At 35.3% G+C, this 12,098-nt stretch overlaps 1 long non-coding RNA gene across 1 annotated transcript in view; it reads left to right on the forward strand.

Moving 5' to 3' along the window:
• LOC144242497 (uncharacterized) overlaps positions 1–9,434 on the forward strand; it is a 67,297-nt gene extending 57,863 nt beyond the window's left edge. Inside the window, exons 3-4 of the long non-coding RNA XR_013338358.1 lie at positions 6,251–6,406; positions 9,231–9,434. This is a non-coding gene — a long non-coding RNA (uncharacterized LOC144242497). The remainder of the gene's footprint in view (positions 1–6,250; positions 6,407–9,230) is intronic.
• The last annotated feature ends 2,664 nt before the right edge of the window (positions 9,435–12,098 follow it).

Below are 12,098 nucleotides of genomic sequence, written 5' to 3' on the forward strand. Positions count from 1 at the left end.
ACTACTTTGTTTTCCCATTTTTTATTTATTTCCAAATAAACCAACTTACTTTTATACATATATATCCCATTATTTCTAATTAAATATTCCTCAATTCCTAAAAACCTAGTTGCATTAAAAATCATTTATATCATCAAGAAATTCTAGTCAAAACTACAATGAGATATCACCTCACATTAGTCAGAATGGCTAAAATCAACAATACAGAAAACAACAGGTGCTGGCAAGGATGTGCAGAACGAGGAACACTCTTGCGCTGTTGGTGAGAATACAATTTGGTGCACCCACTCTGGAAAACAGTATGGAGGTTCCTCAAAAAGCTAAAAATAGAACTACCCTATGACCCAGCAATTGTTCTACTAGGTATTTACCCAAAGAATACAAAAATACTAAATCAAAGTAATACATGAACCCCAATGTTTATAGCAACATTATCTATAATAGCCAAATTATGGAAAAAGCACATGTCTATTGACTGATAATGGATAATGGAGAGATGGATATATATATACACACACATTCTTTCCTTATATGTAATGGAAACCATAAAAAATGAAATCTTGCCATTTTCAATGACATGGAGGGAGGTAGAGAGTACTATGTTAAGTCAGAAAAAGGCAAATACTTCAATTTAATTCATATACTGAATTAAAATTTTTAAAATGTTTTATTTATTTCTGAGAGAGAGAGAGAGAGAGAGTGTGAGCAGGGGAGGGTCAGAGAGAGAGACACACAGAATCTGAAACAGGCTCCAGGCTCTGAGCTGGCTGACAGCACAGAGCCCAAAGCGTGGCTTGAACCCACAAACTGCAAGATCATGACCTGAGCTGAAGTCGACGCTTAACCAACTGAGCCACCCAGGCATCCCATATGTTGAATAATGAAATAAGATTATTATTAAGTTTTCTTGTCAAATGCTTAATCATTATTTTCTAGATTTGTCATCTGCTGGTCCCTATAAGACTTGTTGAAGAGGGGAATATTTTGAATGTAAAGATATCTCCAAAATGCCATAATGATTTATCACTATAGAATAATAACTTCAAATTTATGGAAATTGGATATATTTTTACTACTTTGCTCATTGTCTCAAATTGGACTTACCTCACAGAAATTGCTATATAATGTAAGAGAAAATAACCTGATATGGAAGCAATGCATAATAATCAAATGGATAATTATATTTATGGACATAGCTTTAATTGTTATATGAAGAGGCTATTTTGCATAGATACTAAGAGAGAGCACATGAAAATATTCAGCACATATGAGACACTGAACAAAAACGGGATGATATAATGCTATTACCGGTAATTTAACAACTATTTATTTATTTCTCACAGATGTTCATAACACTTTTCTAATCCATGAGCAAGAACAAGACATGTAATTTTTACTCCAGAAACAAATTTTAAATCCATTTATTTCCTCATCTTCATTATCACTATAATACAATCACTAGATATCTTACCTAGACTGCTTTAACTAATAGCTTCTAAAATCTTTTTTAATGTTTTTTATCTATTTCTGAGAGAGAGAGAGAGACAGCATGAGCAGGGGAGGTTCAGAGAGAGAGGGAGACACAGAATCCAAAGCATGCTCCAGGCTCTGAGCTAGCTGTCAGCACAGAGCCCGATGCGGGGCTCGAACCCACGAACCTCGAGATCATGACCTGAGCCAAAGTCGGACGCTTAATTGACTGAGCCACCCAGGCGCCCCAACTAATAACTTCTTAATTTATCTCTCATCATCTGCTTACACTAGGTTGTGTCACCACGATGCTTAAAAATTTGCAAAGGCTTCCCATGACATTTAGGAACAATATCTAGTCTTTATGCAGCATCTGCCCTCAGACTACTACCTAGATTCTTCATTGTACATTTTTCCTTTCATAATGGTGTTTCCACCAGGCTGACATTTATTTTAATTTTATTTAATTTTATTATATATTTTTTTCATACTCCAAGCTTTTCTTCTCCATCAGGAACCTGCACAGCCTGAATTCTTTGGCCATTTAGATTCTTTGCCTTCGCTTTGGTGTGACCTGGTCAGAAGCAGCATGTCTTAAGTTTTCCATTTTCATAACTTCAGACATTCTGAATGAAATCTGACGAACTTTTTTCTTATTATTCCATTGTAATTATTCTAAAGTAATATTGCTCTCTTACTTACTGGCTTATTTATGTCTCTCACAACTGGAGCATAAGCTCTGTTAAAGTCCTGGATACGTAGCATTAGCTATTGTAGATGGCCCATTGTAAATGGTAACTTCTAAATGGCACCTTTCATTTTAAACAAGTTAATATTGTAGTCTATTCATGGAGGAATTACCAAGACTTTCATAATGACCGTGAAATGAGACTTTTAGAAAGAAATAGTATTATTTTCTTCTCTCTCTGCCCTCTAAAAATAACGAAGACATCATTTGTGATTTTATATCTTTTTACCTTTGGAGCTAACATATTTAAAATTTGTTAACTGTTTATTTTTTAGAGAGAGAGAGAGACAGAAAGAGAAAGACACACATAGCTTGAGCAGGGGAGGGACAGGAAGAGAGGGAGACACAGAATCAGAAATAGGGTCCAGGTTCTGAACTGTCAGCACAGAGCCTGATGCAAGGCTCAAACTCAGGAACAGTAAGATCATGACCTAAGCCAAAGACGGACACTTAACTGACTGAGCCACCCAGGCATCCCTGGAGCTAACCTATTTAAAAGGTGAAGTACCTTGGGGCACCTGGGTGGCCCAGTCAGTTAAGCATCCAACTGCAGCTTGGGTCATGATCTCAAGGTTTGTGGAGTTCGAGCCCCAGTTGGGCTCTGTGCTGACAGCTCAGAGCCTGGAGCCTACTTCCGGTTCTGTGTCTCCCTCTCTCTCTGCCCCTCTGCTCTTCGTGATCTATCTCTGTCTCTCAAAAAATTAATAAACATTAATTTTTGTTAAAAGGAAGTATCTTGCAGCTGAGGTGGTAAGTGGGTATGTCCCCTGAGCAGACTGAGCAGATGGTGAGGCCAGTGTCTGCAGGGTAGGAAGAGTGTGTGAGAAAGCAGGGCTATCTGTAGAATAACATACAGATAGTGAGGTAAAAGGGTAGGAAGATGATTGAAAAAAACTTTTCTAGGACTCTTAATCACAATACCCTTCCCAGCCTGGTACTAAAAGGAAAACAGTTACATTAATTACCATAAAATGTTAAAGTTTCTTTATCACTGGCAAACACTTATGAATTTTCGTTGTCAGAATGTACCAGAATAGGAAAATTTATGCCATGTACCATTTAAATCACTCATCATTTTGGGACAGCCTTGATTTACCCTAATTAGACTTTTTTCTTCTGTTTTTTTTTTTTTTTAATATTTATTTATTTATTTTTGAGAGAGAGAGAGAGGCGGAGAGAAAGGGAGAGAGAATCCCAAGCAAGATATGCACCACCAGCACAGAGCCCAATGCAGGGCTTGAACCCACAAACCGTGAGATCGTGACCTAGGCCAAGACCAAGAGTCAGATGCTTAAATCGACTGAGCCACCCAGGTGCCCCTAGATAGTTGATTTATGATATGGTCAAACATCTGCGTAATTCCCAAGTGTGGTTAGAACTACATACTATGGCTACTGACTTGTAACAACAGGGGCAAGTAGCATAAAGAGGGGTTACTATTATAGCTGTTGTTAGTTTATCTTTTTAGTCTTTTTGAAATTATCATAATAAATGGAAAGAATGTTCAAATATATTTTTATATTTCTACCTTTGCATTTATGTTTACACATAAATCTTGTATTTTTTAATCAAAATTATGTTTGAGACTGCATATTTTGTTGCTTTGTTGGTTAAGAGGCAGGACAAAAACTGTAGTGATACAAATTGTCATAAGTTTCTTCTTTGTTGTATAGAAATGATATTTTATTCTAAGGGTACCTATCTTTTAGAGGTGGATCTGAAACAGAAAACATTTTAGTGAACCTCTAATCATTCCCGTCTAAGGAAAGAGTATATCCATTGTGAACAGCCACGTGAAGTAATGTAAGAGCAGATGTTCAGACAATTATTCTGTTTAATAATATAAAGTGTGCTTTTACAAGTTACGGGACCCATAATTTCTAACAGTAGAAGTATGTTGCAAGAAGGGGTGACTCAAATCCCCATGGTCCTTGTTTGCTGCAATATTGCCTCCTCTCTCTCAATCCCCACCTGTATCTTCATCAAAAGTTCCTTATGATCAGTCGATTTAACAAGAAATAAAAAGTGGGTGTAGTTTACACATGGCTTTGAAGATATACTTGGCACCATCTAAAGTGGATGGCTGCAGTACCTCAGCCCCATGCAGGGATGCTTCTGAAGAACAAAAGTAAAATAAATTCATCCCACTGGGCAGATTTTTTAGCCATGCATTAGATTGTTCATGTTTCCTGGGCAAAACAGACGTTTATAAACATAGAGATTTACACTGATTGATGAGCAGTGACACATGGTTTGGCTGGATGGTGGGTAACTTGGAAAGGACACACATGGGAAATTTGAGACAGGAATTTTTGCAGAAGAAAGTATGGAGAGACGTCTCCAAGCTCACAGAGAACATGCAGATAAATGTGTGTAAGATAAAAGTTAACCAAGGAGCAATCCCAGCGAGAGAGGATCTTAGTAATCAGGTGGAAAAACAATGTTCTGTTCGGCAGACACCATTCAATCTTTCCCCAACCATTCTGTCCTCGCAAAATTGGCTCATGAACAAAGTGGCTGTGGCAGCAGGGACTAAGTTATGCATGGGCTCACTAAACAATACCTACTGCTGAGAGTCTGAGTTGCCAGCAGCAAGTTGGCACTTGGTGTGTGCACACTCAGTGGTCACACTGAGCCTCCAATATGGCATCGTTCTCCAAGGGATTCATCTGTCTACCTGTGGCAAATTGCCTACTCTCATCTTAGAAGAGGCAGTTTTCACTTACCCTGTCTATGGATTTACCTTTCCTGCCTCCAGTGCTTCTTCCCAAAGCATTCTTCATGTATCACACACACAATGACTTACTCGCCATGATGGCGAGTTGTTGCATTGCTTCTGACTGATAATCTCTGTTTTCTCAGTAAATATAGGAAACATAGTTATCCATTTAGAATGAGAATGGAAGAGGAGATCTGGAGGGGCATGGAATGAGGAGAAGGCATATGATTGTCTAGAAAAATAGAAGAATGAAGGCACTAGCTTAGGTAGTGGGATCCTGGAGCAGCACTAAAGGTCCGCCTGACATTAGCAGTTCTGAATTTAAACTGAGACTAATCTTCACAAGTATATCTTTAACTATGTTTAGCCATGCACTGGCTTAGATTTAATCATGATTACTGTTTGCCAGAGGGGTGCAATGAAGTGATCGAGGAACAAAGGAATTGATGGTTTCTGCCAGCACTCTCCTTTGACCACGAGATATTAGGATCTGTGGGTGGTGATTTTAGGGTAGTGCTTCTCAAACTATACCATGCCTCAGAATCCACTGTAGACATTTTTAAAACACAGATTACAGATTCATAAACTAAGAGTTCCATATTTAGTACCTTTGGGGAGGATGTTGAGAATTTGCATTCCTAACAAGTTATCAGTTGATGCTTATGCCACTGCTGAAATGATCACACTGGGAGTCCCACTCTAATAAGATAGTCCTAAGGCTGTATCATTCTTCCCATCCCTTACCTTTTGTTTTCATTCTCTGAGATCATATATCTTCATCTCATGTATTTATTAATTGGTTCACTTATAATATATTGATTCATTTACTAATGTTAACCTACTTGGATATACCCTAAAGGATTTGAGATGAACAAGCAATATATACTCTTATAATTATAGGACAGTATGAAAAACATATTACCACCTCCTCATCTTTTTTTACCAGTCTTTCTGGCTACAATTTTGTTTAGTATAGTCTACTTCTTATTTTTTTTCATTAATTTTTCAAATGGTGATGTCATAATTATGAACCTGTAAAAATAATTTATAATGTTTATATTACCTTTTTAGTCTAAACTACAAATGGGTCATAACGCATTTCCCAAAAAAGCCAAAACCAAAAACAAAAAACACTTCCCTAATGCAAACCAACATAAAAATTAACAAAACATATTTTTCCACAGACACTTATTCATCTTTAGATCTTAGAGGGGAAAAAAAGGAAAGTCTGTATTGGAACATTAATGGCAGTTCAAGCAAAGTTATATTGTTCTGGAAAATACATGGTCACTTTTAAACTCCTGTCATTACAGAAAAATACACCAGGAGGTTTCTCCAAATCAGCATGCCAAATCTGGCAGTAGGGATGATGTTATCTTTGAAGAGAGTCGACAGGACTCCAGAAGGAACATTTGGCGAAGAATCTGCCAACTGCCTTTATTACCTTCTGAACTACCTCTAAGTTACAGGTATTTCCAGTTTTGTTCTGCAGATAATTTGAGCTCCATCTGTGGTTGATGAATATTTTTTAGTATGCTATTACAAATTATGGCTTCAGGCACTGTTGCAAATTCTCCCTGCAAATTCAACTACATGAAATATTGTGTTTCTTGATTCTGGGTATATTTCCATAGTGGGAAATGCAGTGAGGGAAATGGGGAGCATTATTTTCTGTTGTAATTTGTTGGTTAGTTCATTTCCTAAAGAAAATTGTTTCAAATTTTATGCTGAAACAGGTGATTATCCTTTTTTAAGTACAAAATCCCAACAAAGTCTATACCATATACTCTGTAAGAAAGTCAGAAGTATCCGTAAATAAAATTTAATCCATATAAAAATCTATGTAGTAACTGTATAGTTACTTATTTGGTTTGAAATAAAAATAATTTGGCTAAATGTCTATTCTGGATAATTTTTACAATGTTCAATTTCTAAGTAGTTATGTAATTAATTTTGGTGGAATTATTTTTATAATTTAGGAAAATCTGAAATAGTTTGTAGTTTGATGCTGTATTACTTTGCAGATGCATTCCTGAAGTGGTTTTAGTACAGGGACTGTTATATACTGAATCTGTTATATAGAGCAGGCTCAGAACGTGGTGCACAATTACAGCAGAGGTCAGAATAAGGCAGACAATTACATGCTGCATGGTAGGGATGGAGAGGAAGGTCAAAGTAGATGATGAAAAGAACAGACAAAGTATAGACACATGGAGATTCACATTGATCAGGGTGTGATGCAAACACACAACAGTACGTGGCATCAGAAAAATAAAATAATTTTCAAGTTTTTCTCTCAGCTCCTGTGGTGTGTTAGAGGCACAGTCAAGTAAGCCTGGGTTTAAACTCACACTTAGCTTGGCCACTCACTGAATCTGTGACTTTGGAAAATGTTTTTTCTGCTTCTAAGACCATTGTGTTTATCTTTCTCTTTTAATCTGTTACTGTTATAAATTGAATTACTAGCTGTCTTGATAAACCATTCTACATTCCATAGATAAAGTTCAATGATCATGATTTATCTTGTAAAAGTGCTGGATTTGATTTGCTAAATCATAAGAATGATTTACAACTATACTAACATAGTGGAATTACTCTGTTATTTTCTTTTCTTATACAATCTTTCATCAATTTTGGTATAAAGATTATGCAAGCTAGATAGTGAATCTGGTAGCTATCTTGTTTAATATCTGCAAAAATTTGTTCGACTTAAAGATTAAGGATTTTTTGTTCTTTGAAAAATTTTTAAAATTTGACTGTCTGTTTTAATTGCTCACTCTCCTCTTTTTAGACTTTTGCTTTCTTGAATTAATGCAGGCATTTATGTTTATCTGAAATGTATACATTTTGTTTGTATTTTTAAATTTTGATTCCTGAATTATTTCATAAAATTGTCCTATGACTTTTAAATCCCAAGAATATATGTAGATAAATTTAAAATCCTTGTTTTACACTTACTATTGGATTTTCTTGGGGTCTTTACTGTTTTTTGTTAGTTTTCTTTTATTTTTGCTTTGATTAATTTATCTCATGATTTCTTTTTTAATACTTTATTATAATTTTTAAAGAACTACATTTTGTTTTGTTTTGTTTTGGAGGCAGTTTCTTTTATTGGCCATCTTATCAAATTTATGCATTTACCTTACCCTAGTTTCCTGAGTTGAATGTTTACTTCACTTATTTTTAACTTTCTGCTTTCTTCATATGTATCAAAAGCTGAAAATCATTCATAAGTAACAACTTGTCTGCTTATATTTGAGATATAATGATTTCACTGTAACCTAGTTCTAAATATATCTTAATTACCATTATAACTTATGGATAATTTCTGACAATAGTTTGAGTTCTTAAGTGTGATATGATTGAGTTTTAACAATCTAATTTTTAATTCTAATTTTGTTGCTTTGTTAGCAGAATATACAACACTGAGTGCCCAGAGGTGGTTTTTTAAAAAATTTTTTAACATTTATTAAGTTTTGAGAGACAGAGAGTGAGTGGAGAAGAGGAAGAGAGAGAGAGAGCAGAGAAGGGGCAGAGAGAGGGAGACACAGAATCTGAAGCAGGCTCCAGGTTCTGAGCTGTCAGCACAAAGCCTGATGGGGCTCGAATCCATGAACCATGATATCATGACCTGAGCGGAAGTTGATCGATTAACTGACTGAGCCACCCAGGGGTTCCTGCCCATTACTATAGTAATGCACAATAGCCACTTTGGATACATCGTGTTGATTAGCTTAAACATAAAGGTCATTACTACTTTTGGGTACCACTATTATCTCAATTTTGCAGCTGAAAACTCAGGCAAAATTTACAAAACTAGAAAGCAGTGTTGCAAGGATTTGAAACCAGGTAGTTTGAATCCAGAGTGTGGGGTATTAAATATTACGTTATCTAGTTATTTTCCTTTATCATAGTCCCTCCTGTTTGACAGGAAAAGGTGTGATCAAATACATTTCCTTAATATTTCCTGACAGAGATCACGCTGGAAATAACTGAAGACAATTTTAATAGCAAGTTCTTTATACCAAATATGAGGAAACTTGCATACTTCCCAGTCTCAAGGGCCTAACTACTTAGATCCTTTTGTGAGTATGTATGCACCTGGATTTTAACTGCCACCATGTGACTGGGGCATGTTTATATCCATCAGGATTCTCAAAATTATTTCCAAATATAGAAGAGAAAGACGACATTTCTCTTCTCATCTGAGTGTAAGGCTACACTCCCAACCCACACCCTATTTGAAGATTTGCCATTCTTCCAGATAACTGAAAGTGTGTTTGCTTTCTCCAGGAATGACCTCATGCACTAACCACCGATGCTGTCTAATCATATGAATCTAACAGCAACAGCAGCAGCAGAAAAAGAAGCAACAGCTACAGAACATAATAGTTGCATAAAAGTGCAGTTTTACTGCTCAGACTTTTTCATCGTTAATGCCATGTTGTGTATGCCTGCTACTCTGAGGAGTTCGGACTCAAGTTTGCAAAATCAACTTTTACCAGAATTTCTAATCTGCCTGCCCTACAGATTTTGAACTTGCCAACCTGCACAATTGACTGATTTAAATTCTTTAAAATAAATCTTTCAAGAGAAAAATAGGTGGATAAAGACATGTTGACATCTATATATCCTACTGGTTTTAATTTTCCAGAGAATCCTAGCTAAAACACTCGTAATCACAATATGTTGAAATTTCCTTGAGGGAAGTAATTACTTCTGTTTTACATAGTGCTGTGTTCAGTATATCATGGGTTGGGATTAATTTTTTGTTGAGTGGAAAATGTTCCTTGGTTTAAATTTTCTCTGGATGTTCCTGATGTACTAACTGTAACTCATATTAAAAGGAAAAAAAAAATCTTTAAAAGGGGAAGAAAATTTAATTCTAGAATTATAGCATGGTCAGAGTACCTGGGTGGCTCAGTTGGTTAAGCATCCAACTTCAGCTTAGATCATGATCTCATGGTCCATGGGTTCCAGCCCCACATCAGGCTCTGTGCTGATGGGTCAGAGCCTGGACCCTGCTTCAGATACTGTATTTCCCTCTCTCTGACCTCCCCTGCTCTCTCTCTTTCTTCCTCTCTGTCTCAAAAGTTAATAAATATTTAAAAAATAGTAGTAGATAAGTAATATAGCATGATCTTTGTAGTATTTGGAGATAACTTGGCTTGTTTCTTAGAAATGATTTGTAAATAAACATAAATCATAATCAGTGGACATGGGGGGAAATTATACTACTACTGGGTCCACATATTAAACAACCTGTCAAGTGACAGTGGTGATGATCTTAATTTGCAACATGTAGTGAGGTACATCTAGGAAGTGAAAATAAATAACTAAATATATTTGCAGAAAGGACCACTATATCTTATTTAACTTTCTATATTGTTTTCTGTGCTCAAAATTTATCAATTATTATTTGTCAAGTTGAATTAATTTTTTTAAATATTTCATTTTTAAGGAGATGGAGTATAAATATTTTTAAAGTGCTTAAAAATAATCAAGGTATTATATCAAGTATCTAGATGATTACCTAAATAAATTTTAACAAAATGCAATTGATTATTTTTTCTTTTGAGAGAAACTTATGCCAATTGTGATAAATATAAGGATTATTTTTTAAAATGTGCTAGTGAATGAGTCTGTAGGAAATCTATCTATCTATATATATATAGATCTATATATGAAGTAGGCTTCATGCCCAGCACAGAGCCCAGCAAGAAGCCCAGTTCAGGGCTTGAACTCATGACCCTGAGATAAAAACCTGAGCTGAGATCAAGAGGTGGATGCTCATCTGGCTGAGTTAAGCAGGCACCCTTGTAGGATGTATATTGAGTCTGATTCATATCATTTATAAAGCTCTGTGACACAAATGTCTCAGAAATAATTTTAAATGAACTTATTGTGCTCTTTACCCTGAAACCCATTAAATCAACAAAAAGAAAATAATAGAAAAAATGCTATCTTTAATAAAACAGAAAATGATGTGACACCAAATTAAAATACTACAGTTAAATTTTGAATTAAGTCACAGAAAGCCAATCAAATACACCTCCATTTGTGAGTAGAATTAGATTTCTCTTCGAGAAGCAATAATATCTTGAAAAACCCTACCAAGGGTACTTCAAACAGACTTTCATATTTGATGACAATCTGAGAGTTAGGAAGAAACATTGATGTAAGAATTTTTAAATTGCAAAACAGCCATGCTCTTTCCAATGGTGGAACGTTGAAAGCTATCTTTCTGCCAAAGGCCTGAGAAATCATCCAAGGAAAGAGAGACAAAGGGTCTGAATAACTATGAATAATATGGTATAGCTACTAGAGTCATATATCTATTTTCTCTGAAAAATTTTTCAGAAAATAAGCAGGCAGCGAACTAAAGTAGAATAAAAAGTATGCCGATAGCTCTAATGTTTTAGTATGAGTCCTTGACCTGAATAAGGCCAATCAAACTAATGAGTTTTAATTTTAGGACTTCTTTTTGAACTATTAATATAGCAAATTCTAGCATTGATGGGATGTGGTGGACATGTGAAACTATCTACATAGAGAGCCCACAAGTGAAACATCAATATAGAAATGACCCCAATATTCAGAGCTATGAGGCCTTAATTCAGGTCTATCTGGGGAAGAGCATGTGTGCACTGAATAAACTGATCCAGGTGTATTCCTTTTATATAACTTTCATGAGTACATACATGTTCCTTTTCCTTGAGTCAATTTGGTTTGTGTTTTATCTATAGGAAAATTCTTAAATAACAAACAAAGCAATTTCAAATGTACACAGCAAAAACAACCAAAAAGAGCATTGAAGAATACAGAGATTGACGTAGAAAAATTTCAGTTAAATATAGAAGGAATGATGTAATTTTAAAATTAACCATTTTGCCACATTTAATAAAATTAATTGAGACAATAAACATCAATGTTGATGAAATAGGTAAAGGTTTATGGGGAGCTTTATAATAAATAATTCAATCTAAGATCTTGATCAATCTTAACACTAATTAAAGTAGGACATTGCATCTAGCATGATAATAGGAACCATGTAGCACTATGTTTTTTTGTTCCCCCAAACAAGCTAAAATCTAAACAAGCTAGTATACATAACTACGAGATAATTGAAATATGGGACACATAACACCACAATTTAAATTC

The sequence above is a fragment of the Crocuta crocuta genome, unplaced genomic scaffold (genome assembly GCF_008692635.1).
Source record: "Crocuta crocuta isolate KB4526 unplaced genomic scaffold, BGI_CrCroc_1.0 scaffold629, whole genome shotgun sequence".
Lineage (NCBI taxonomy): Eukaryota > Metazoa > Chordata > Mammalia > Carnivora > Hyaenidae > Crocuta > Crocuta crocuta.